The sequence below is a fragment of the Electrophorus electricus genome, unplaced genomic scaffold, assembly GCF_041902795.1.
Source record: "Electrophorus electricus isolate QZ-2024a unplaced genomic scaffold, ASM4190279v1 Scaffold122, whole genome shotgun sequence".
NCBI lineage: Eukaryota > Metazoa > Chordata > Actinopteri > Gymnotiformes > Gymnotidae > Electrophorus > Electrophorus electricus.
In genome coordinates, this window is record NW_027658404.1 from 139,216 (window position 1) to 147,500 (window position 8,285).

Genomic DNA, 8,285 nt, shown 5'->3' on the forward strand with positions numbered 1-8,285 from the left:
AGGCACAAAGTGAATGAAGTGTGCCCAGGCCCAGAGCTACTTTGCTGGGCATGACTGTGTTTGACGTCTTGGGCCTGGAAGTCTGGTAGTAGTAGTAGTAGTAGTAGTAGTAGTAGTAGTAGTAGTATGATTTAAAGGTACAAAGTGAATGAAGTGTGCCCAGGCCCAGAGCTACTTTGCTGGGCATGACTGTGTTTGACCTCTTGGGCCTGGAAGTCTATTTCTAGGCTTATATAAAGGGTCAAACTTCTTGAAGTGTGCCCAGGCCCAGAGCTACTTTGCTGGGCATGACTGTGTTTGACCTCTTGGGTCTGGAAGTCTGGTAGTAGTAGTAGTAGTATGATTTAAAGGCACAAAGTGATTGAAGTGTGCCCAGGCCCAGAGCTACTTTGCTGTGCATGACTGTGTTTGACCTCTTGGCTCTGGAAGTCTATTTCTAGGCTTATATAAAGGGTCAAACTTCTTGAAGTGTGCCCAGGCCCAGAGCTACTTTGCTGTGTATGACTGTGTGACCTCTTGGCCCTGGAATTCTGGTGGTAGTAGTAGTATGATTTAAAGGCACAAAGTGAATGAAGTGTGCCCAGGCCCAGAGCTACTTTGCTGGGCATGACTGTGTTTGACCTCTTGGGCCTGGAAGTCTGGTAGTAGTAGTATGATTTAAAGGCACAAAGTGATTGAAGTGTGCCCAGGCCCAGAGCTACTTTGCTGGGCATGAATGTGTTTGAACTCTTGGGCCTGGAAGTCTGGTAGTAGTAGTATGATTTAAAGGTACAAAGTGAATGAAGTGAGCCCAGGCCCAGAGCTACTTTGCTGTGCATGACTGTGTTTGACCTCTTGGGCCTGGAAGTCTATTTCTAGGCTTATATAAATGGTCAAACTTCTTGAAGTGTGCCCAGGCCCAGAGCTACTTTGCTGTGCATGACTGTGTGACCTCTTGGCCCTGGAAGTCTGGTGGTAGTAGTAGTATGATTTAAAGGCACAAAGTGATTGAAGTGTGCCCAGGCCCAGAGCTACTTTGCTGGGCATGACTGTGTTTGACCTCTTGGGCCTGGAAGTCTGGTAGTAGTAGTAGTAGTAGTAGTAGTAGTATGATTTAAAGGTACAAAGTGAATGAAGTGTGCCCAGGCCCAGAGCTACTTTGCTGGGCATGACTGTGTTTGACCTCTTGGGCCTGGAAGTCTATTTCTAGGCTTATATAAAGGGTCAAACTTCTTGAAGTGTGCCCAGGCCCAGAGCTACTTTGCTGGGCATGACTGTGTTTGACCTCTGGGGCCTGGAAGTCTGGTAGTAGTAGTATGATTTAAAGGCACAAAGTGATTGAAGTGTGCCCAGGCCCAGAGCTACTTTGCTGGGCATGAATGTGTTTGAACTCTTGGGCCTGGAAGTCTATTTCTAGGCTTATATAAAGGGTCAAACTTCTTGAAGTGTGCCCAGGCCCAGAGCTACTTTGCTGGGCATGACTGTGTTTGACCTCTTGGGTCTGGAAGTCTGGTAGTAGTAGTAGTATGATTTAAAGGCACAAAGTGATTGAAGTGTGCCCAGGCCCAGAGCTACTTTGCTGGGCATGACTGTGTTTGACCTCTTGGCTCTGGAAGTCTATTTCTAGGCTTATATAAAGGGTCAAACATCTTGAAGTGTGCCCAGGCCCAGAGCTACTTTGCTGGGCATGAATGTGTTTGAACTCTTGGGCCTGGAAGTCTGGTGGTAGTAGTAGTATGATTTAAAGGCACAAAGTGATTGAAGTGTGCCCAGGCCCAGAGCTACTTTGCTGTGCATGACTGTGGTTGACCTCTTGGCCCTGGAAGTCTATTTCTAGGCTTATATAAAGGGTCAAACTTCTTGAAGTGTGCCCAGGCCCAGAGCTACTTTGCTGTGTATGACTGTGTGACCTCTTGGCCCTGGAATTCTGGTGGTAGTAGTAGTATGATTTAAAGGCACAAAGTGAATGAAGTGTGCCCAGGCCCAGAGCTACTTTGCTGGGCATGACTGTGTTTGACCTCTTGGGCCTGGAAGTCTGGTAGTAGTAGTATGATTTAAAGGCACAAAGTGATTGAAGTGTGCCCAGGCCCAGAGCTACTTTGCTGGGCATGAATGTGTTTGACCTCTTGGGCCTGGAAGTCTGGTGGTAGTAGTAGTATGATTTAAAGGTACAAAGTGAATGAAGTGTGCCCAGGCCCAGAGCTACTTTGCTGGGCATGACTGTGTTTGACCTCTTGGGCCTGGAAGTCTGGTGGTAGTAGTAGTATGATTTAAAGGTACAAAGTGAATGAAGTGTGCCCAGGCCCAGAGCCAGGCCTGGGCAGCAGGGGGCGCTCCTGGCCATGCCCAGCGAGTTTCGTGCGAATCGGACCTGGTCCGGAAGAGATACGAAGGGAAAACTCATTACTCGTCGGGGTGGCACATCCAGGCTCTCGACCCTCCCAAAGCGTCCGACCAGGGTGCACCCTGCCGGGCATGGTTAGCCGCCAGCCCCCTTCCTGGAGGTCTGGTTGGCACGGGGTTTTGATTTTTCGGTTTCATATCTCTGGGCTCCTTGGGAGCAGAAAGTCGGTTGAGGGCCCTTTGGAAAGAGCCGGGGCTGCCGTTTAACGCTGTCCAAGCGGCAGGCGAAGCGCACCCACCGTTTTTACGCTATGATTTTTTAAAACCGCCGGGGCGGCAAACACAGGGCCGGTCGGGTTTGAAGACGAATATCTCTTCGGCCCTTGGGAGGAGAGAAGCAGCGCGGGTCACCTTTGAACGCGCTCGCTGCCAGGAACGTCTGGCGTAAAAGTTTCGTGGGAATCGGACGTTCCTAGGCTGAGAAGCGAGCGCCCGCCCTCGGGCGGTCGGGGGCCCCTTTCTCATTCCCCGTCTGGGCTAAAAATACGAGGTCAGACCCGATGGACTCGGGAGACTGGAGAGTACCAGGGAGACCCTGGAAGCAGGCGACCCGACCCACGCTTCGCTGTCTCCTCGGCCCTCGGGAGTAGAAGCGCGGGGACGGTGGCGTGGGCAGCAGGGGGCGCTCCTGGCCATGCCCAGCGAGTTTCGTGCGAATCGGACCTGGTCCGGAAGAGATACGAAGGGAAAACTCATTACTCGTCGGGGTGGCACATCCAGGCTCTCGACCCTCCCAAAGCGTCCGACCAGGGTGCACCCTGCCGGGCATGGTTAGCCGCCAGCCCCCTTCCTGGAGGTCTGGTTGGCACGGGGTTTTGATTTTTCGGTTTCATATCTCTGGGCTCCTTGGGAGCAGAAAGTCGGTTGAGGGCCCTTTGGAAAGAGCCGGGGCTGCCGTTTAACGCTGTCCAAGCGGCAGGCGAAGCGCACCCACCGTTTTTACGCTATGATTTTTTAAAACCGCCGGGGCGGCAAACACAGGGCCGGTCGGGTTTGAAGACGAATATCTCTTCGGCCCTTGGGAGGAGAGAAGCAGCGCGGGTCACCTTTGAACGCGCTCGCTGCCAGGAACGTCTGGCGTAAAAGTTTCGTGGGAATCGGACGTTCCTAGGCTGAGAAGCGAGCGCCCGCCCTCGGGCGGTCGGGGGCCCCTTTCTCATTCCCCGTCTGGGCTAAAAATACGAGGTCGGACCCGATGGACTCGGGAGACTGGAGAGTACCAGGGAGACCCTGGAAGCAGGCGACCCGACCCACGCTTCGCTGTCTCCTCGGCCCTCGGGAGTAGAAGCGCGGGGACGGTGGCGTGGGCAGCAGGGGGCGCTCCTGGCCATGCCCAGCGAGTTTCGTGCGAATCGGACCTGGTCCGGAAGAGATACGAAGGGAAAACTCATTACTCGTCGGGGTGGCACATCCAGGCTCTCGACCCTCCCAAAGCGTCCGACCAGGGTGCACCCTGCCGGGCATGGTTAGCCGCCAGCCCCCTTCCTGGAGGTCTGGTTGGCACGGGGTTTTGATTTATCGGTTTCATATCTCTGGGCTCCTTGGGAGCAGAAAGTCGGTTGAGGGCCCTTTGGAAAGAGCCGGGGCTGCCGTTTAACGCTGTCCAAGCGGCAGGCGAAGCGCACCCACCGTTTTTACGCTATGATTTTTTAAAACCGCCGGGGCGGCAAACACAGGGCCGGTCGGGTTTGAAGACGAATATCTCTTCGGCCCTTGGGAGGAGAGAAGCAGCGCGGGTCACCTTTGAACGCGCTCGCTGCCAGGAACGTCTGGCGTAAAAGTTTCGTGGGAATCGGACGTTCCTAGGCTGAGAAGCGAGCGCCCGCCCTCGGGCGGTCGGGGGCCCCTTTCTCATTCCCCGTCTGGGCTAAAAATACGAGGTCGGACCCGATGGACTCGGGAGACTGGAGAGTACCAGGGAGACCCTGGAAGCAGGCGACCCGACCCACGCTTCGCTGTCTCCTCGGCCCTCGGGAGTAGAAGCGCGGGGACGGTGGCGTGGGCAGCAGGGGGCGCTCCTGGCCATGCCCAGCGAGTTTCGTGCGAATCGGACCTGGTCCGGAAGAGATACGAAGGGAAAACTCATTACTCGTCGGGGTGGCACATCCAGGCTCTCGACCCTCCCGAAGTGTCCGACCAGGGTGCACCCTGCTGGGCTAAGAGAACAGCCAGGTGAACCCTGGAGGTTCCGAACTCCAGACCCCTGGACCCGACGGCTCAGTCCGCCTCAGGTGCACTACAGAGGTCCTCGGGCTGTCCCTGAGTGCATTAAAACGGAAATCAGAATTACTCCCCCGGGTGGCACTTCCAGGCTCTCGACCCTCCCAAAGTGTCCGACCAGGGTGCACCCTGCTGGGCATGGTTAGCCGCCAGCCCCCTTCCTGGAGGTCTGGTTGGCACGGGGTTTTGCAAATAGGTCCCGTCGGGTATATGGGAGAGCAAAGAGAATCAATGGGGTCCAAGCACTAAATTCATCCAGTGGCGTTCTCTGGAAGCCCAAGGGGAGTCCGAGGGGTGTTCGGCCGGCAAGGGGAGCTCTCCCTCGGACACATGATCAAACGCCTGTCCCCTACCGGAAAGTGGTGTGCTCTGGATGCCCCCCCCCCCCATCCCCCGAGGGGGGTGCTTATCCCGCGAGGGGAGCCCTCCTCGGGTTAAGTGAACCATCATGCCGATTCCCCTATGGAAGTGGGCACATCCAGGCACACAGTCTGCTTTGCTCTCCCCGACCCGAGTGCGTCTGTTGGGCTGAGTGTACGCCCAGGCAACTGGATCCAATGGCTCAGTCCGCCGCAGCGTGCTTCGACGATGGGTCGTACAGCCATGCCACCAGGGTGGGCGTGTTTGTAAATGTACCAGTGGATTCTCGTCGGCCTGCCACATCCATGGTATCGACCCACCAGGCCTGTCCGACCAGGGGTTGACCCTGGACGGGCACGGTCTGTGGTTTGGCCCTTGTCCTAGATGAAATCGGGCACGGGGTTTTCTGGCCAGGTACCATCGGGTTACTGGGAGAGCGGCTTCGGTCTCCAGGTGAGACCAATGGTGAAGCAGCACGAGGCAATGGAGAGCATGCAAAGCGATGGGGAAGCCATGCACGGCAATGGCCACGAAAAAAAAAAAAAAATCACCACGGAAGGAACGTGAAGAACAAGGAGGAGTGTAGTGACACTGCCCAAAGCTGCCCGGTGTTGCAGGGGTCTATTGGTGTGTTGCTTCCTTGTTTGGTAGAGTGGAGTACCAGACCCGCCAGGGGTAGGCAAACCATTCCCCCTACGGTAAGTGAGGAGCCAGCCATTTGACGAGCGGGTGTCCACGTGTACGGGTGCGAGCGCTATCCCCCACACGGGGTTAGGCCACGGCCTTAGGTGGACGTCTGCCGACCAGCCCCGGCTGATCCAGAACTTCTGATGTGGAGAGCGGTTTTGACAGATCCTCCCTGGTTCTAGCGGGTCAAGCCTCTGATGGGGGGTGGGGGTTATTTGTAACCCATCCCAGAACTCTCTGGGGGAGACTCAGACGGCCAGTCTGTCTACTCAGTTGTCCTATACTGGTGTCTGTGGTTTGGGAGGAAGGGAGTGCCCTGCTTTGTTGGCCTCCTCTTCAAACCTACCTGGGCCCACGAATCACTCTTCTTGGTTACATCACGAAACGTAGGTTGAGCGAGGCTAGGGGGGAGGGAATTCGACGAGGTCTTTCCCTTGTCCCCCCACCAGCGGCCAACGAAAATCAAAACGGCGTGAAGAGAGGGAACGCCGAAAGCACCTGGAGTCGGCCGTCCGCACCTCCGGAGGAGGTGGACGGGGTACGGTGCGGGCATGACCGGATGGGACAGCTTTGCATCAAGGTGAGAGGTCGGCGTCCGAAGGCCAGAGGGCGGTGCGCGAGCACGTTTACACTGGCCGCGGAAGCTGTCCTGGGTAGCCCTGTATGGCGTCTGGACCTGACGGCGCACGCACTTACAACCCGCTGCTTCCTAGCCCCCGGAAGGGGAGGCGGATGTCACTCGTGGTTCATCCCAGACCACGGTGCAAACTACCTGGTTGATCCTGCCAGTAACATATGCTTGTCTCAAAGATTAAGCCATGCAGGTCTAAGTGCACACGGCCGGTACAGTGAAACTGCGAATGGCTCATTAAATCAGTTATGGTTCCTTTGATCGCTCCACACGTTACTCGGATAACTGTGGTAATTCTAGAGCTAATACATGCAAACGAGCGCTGACCCTTCGGGGGATGCGTGCATTTATCAGACCCAAAACCCATCCGGGGGGCTCGGGCCCCCCGGCCGCTTTGGTGACTCTAGATAACCTCGGGCCGATCGCGCGCCCTCCGCGGCGGCGACGTCTCATTCGAATGTCTGCCCTATCAACTTTCGATGGTACCATAGTCGGCTACCATGGTGACCACGGGTAACGGGGAATCAGGGTTCGATTCCGGAGAGGGAGCCTGAGAAACGGCTACCACATCCAAGGAAGGCAGCAGGCGCGCAAATTACCCATTCCCGACACGGGGAGGTAGTGACGAAAAATAACGATACAGGTCTCTTTCGAGGCCCTGTAATCGGAATGAGCGTATCCTAAACCCATGGGTGAGGACCCATTGGAGGGCAAGTCTGGTGCCAGCAGCCGCGGTAATTCCAGCTCCAATAGCGTATATTAAAGTTGCTGCAGTTAAAAAGCTCGTAGTTGGATGTCGGGAGTGGGCTGGCGGTCCGCCGCGAGGCGTGCCACCGCCTGTCTCAGACCCTGTCTCCCGGTGCCCCCCGGATGCCCTTGGCTGGGTGTCCGGACGGGGCTCGGAGCGTTTACTTTGAAAAAATTAGAGTGTTCAAAGCGGGCCCGCTTCTCGCCTGAATACCTGAGCTAGGAATAATGGAATAGGACTCCGGTTCTATTTTGTGGGTTTCCTGAACCAGGGCCATGATTAAGAGGGACGGCCGGGGGCATTCGTATTGCGCCGCTAGAGGTGAAATTCTTGGACCGGCGCAAGACGGACGAAAGCGAAAGCATTTGCCAAGAATGTTTTCATTAATCAAGAACGAAAGTCGGAGGTTCGAAGACGATCAGATACCGTCGTAGTTCCGACCGTAAACTATGCCGACCCGCGATCCGGCGGCGTTATTCCCATGACCCGCCGGGCAGCGTGAGGGAAACCACGAGTCTGTGGGTTCCGGGGGGAGTATGGTTGCAAAGCTGAAACTTAAAGGAATTGACGGAAGGGCACCACCAGGAGTGGAGCCTGCGGCTTAATTTGACTCAACACGGGAAACCTCACCCGGCCCGGACACGGAAAGGATTGACAGATTGATAGCTCTTTCTCGATTCTGTGGGTGGTGGTGCATGGCCGTTCTTAGTTGGTGGAGCGATTTGTCTGGTTAATTCCGATAACGAACGAGACTCCGGCATGCTAAATAGTTACGCGGCCCTCCGCGGTCGGCGTCAAACTTCTTAGAGGGACAAGTGGCGTTCAGCCACGCGAGATGGAGCAATAACAGGTCTGTGATGCCCTTAGATGTCCGGGGCTGCACGCGCGCCACAATGGTTGGATCAGCGTGTGCCTACCCTACACCGAGAGGTGCGGGTAATCCGCTGAACCCCATTCGTGATGGGGACTGGGGATTGCAATTATTCCCCATGAACGAGGAATTCCCAGTAAGCGCGGGTCATAAGCTCGCGTTGATTAAGTCCCTGCCCTTTGTACACACCGCCCGTCGCTACTACCGATCGGATGGTTTAGTGAGGTCCTCGGATCGGCCCCGCCGGGGCTCCTCGCGGGCCTTGGCGGAGCGCCGAGAAGTCGATCAAACTTGACTATCTAGAGGAAGTAAAAGTCGTAACAAGGTTTTCGTAGGTGAACCTGCGAAAGGATCATTAACGGGTAACGCTGTCCGGCGTGCCTCCT

The 8,285-nt window shown here is 55.9% G+C and overlaps 1 non-coding gene across 1 annotated transcript; it reads left to right on the forward strand.

Annotated features, from left to right (window-relative positions):
* Positions 1-6,418: 6,418 nt before the first annotated feature.
* LOC145654115 (18S ribosomal RNA) lies at positions 6,419-8,257 on the forward strand. Its single transcript, XR_014120346.1, has one exon. It is a non-coding gene; the product is annotated as an 18S ribosomal RNA (ribosomal RNA).
* Positions 8,258-8,285: the final 28 nt, after the last annotated feature.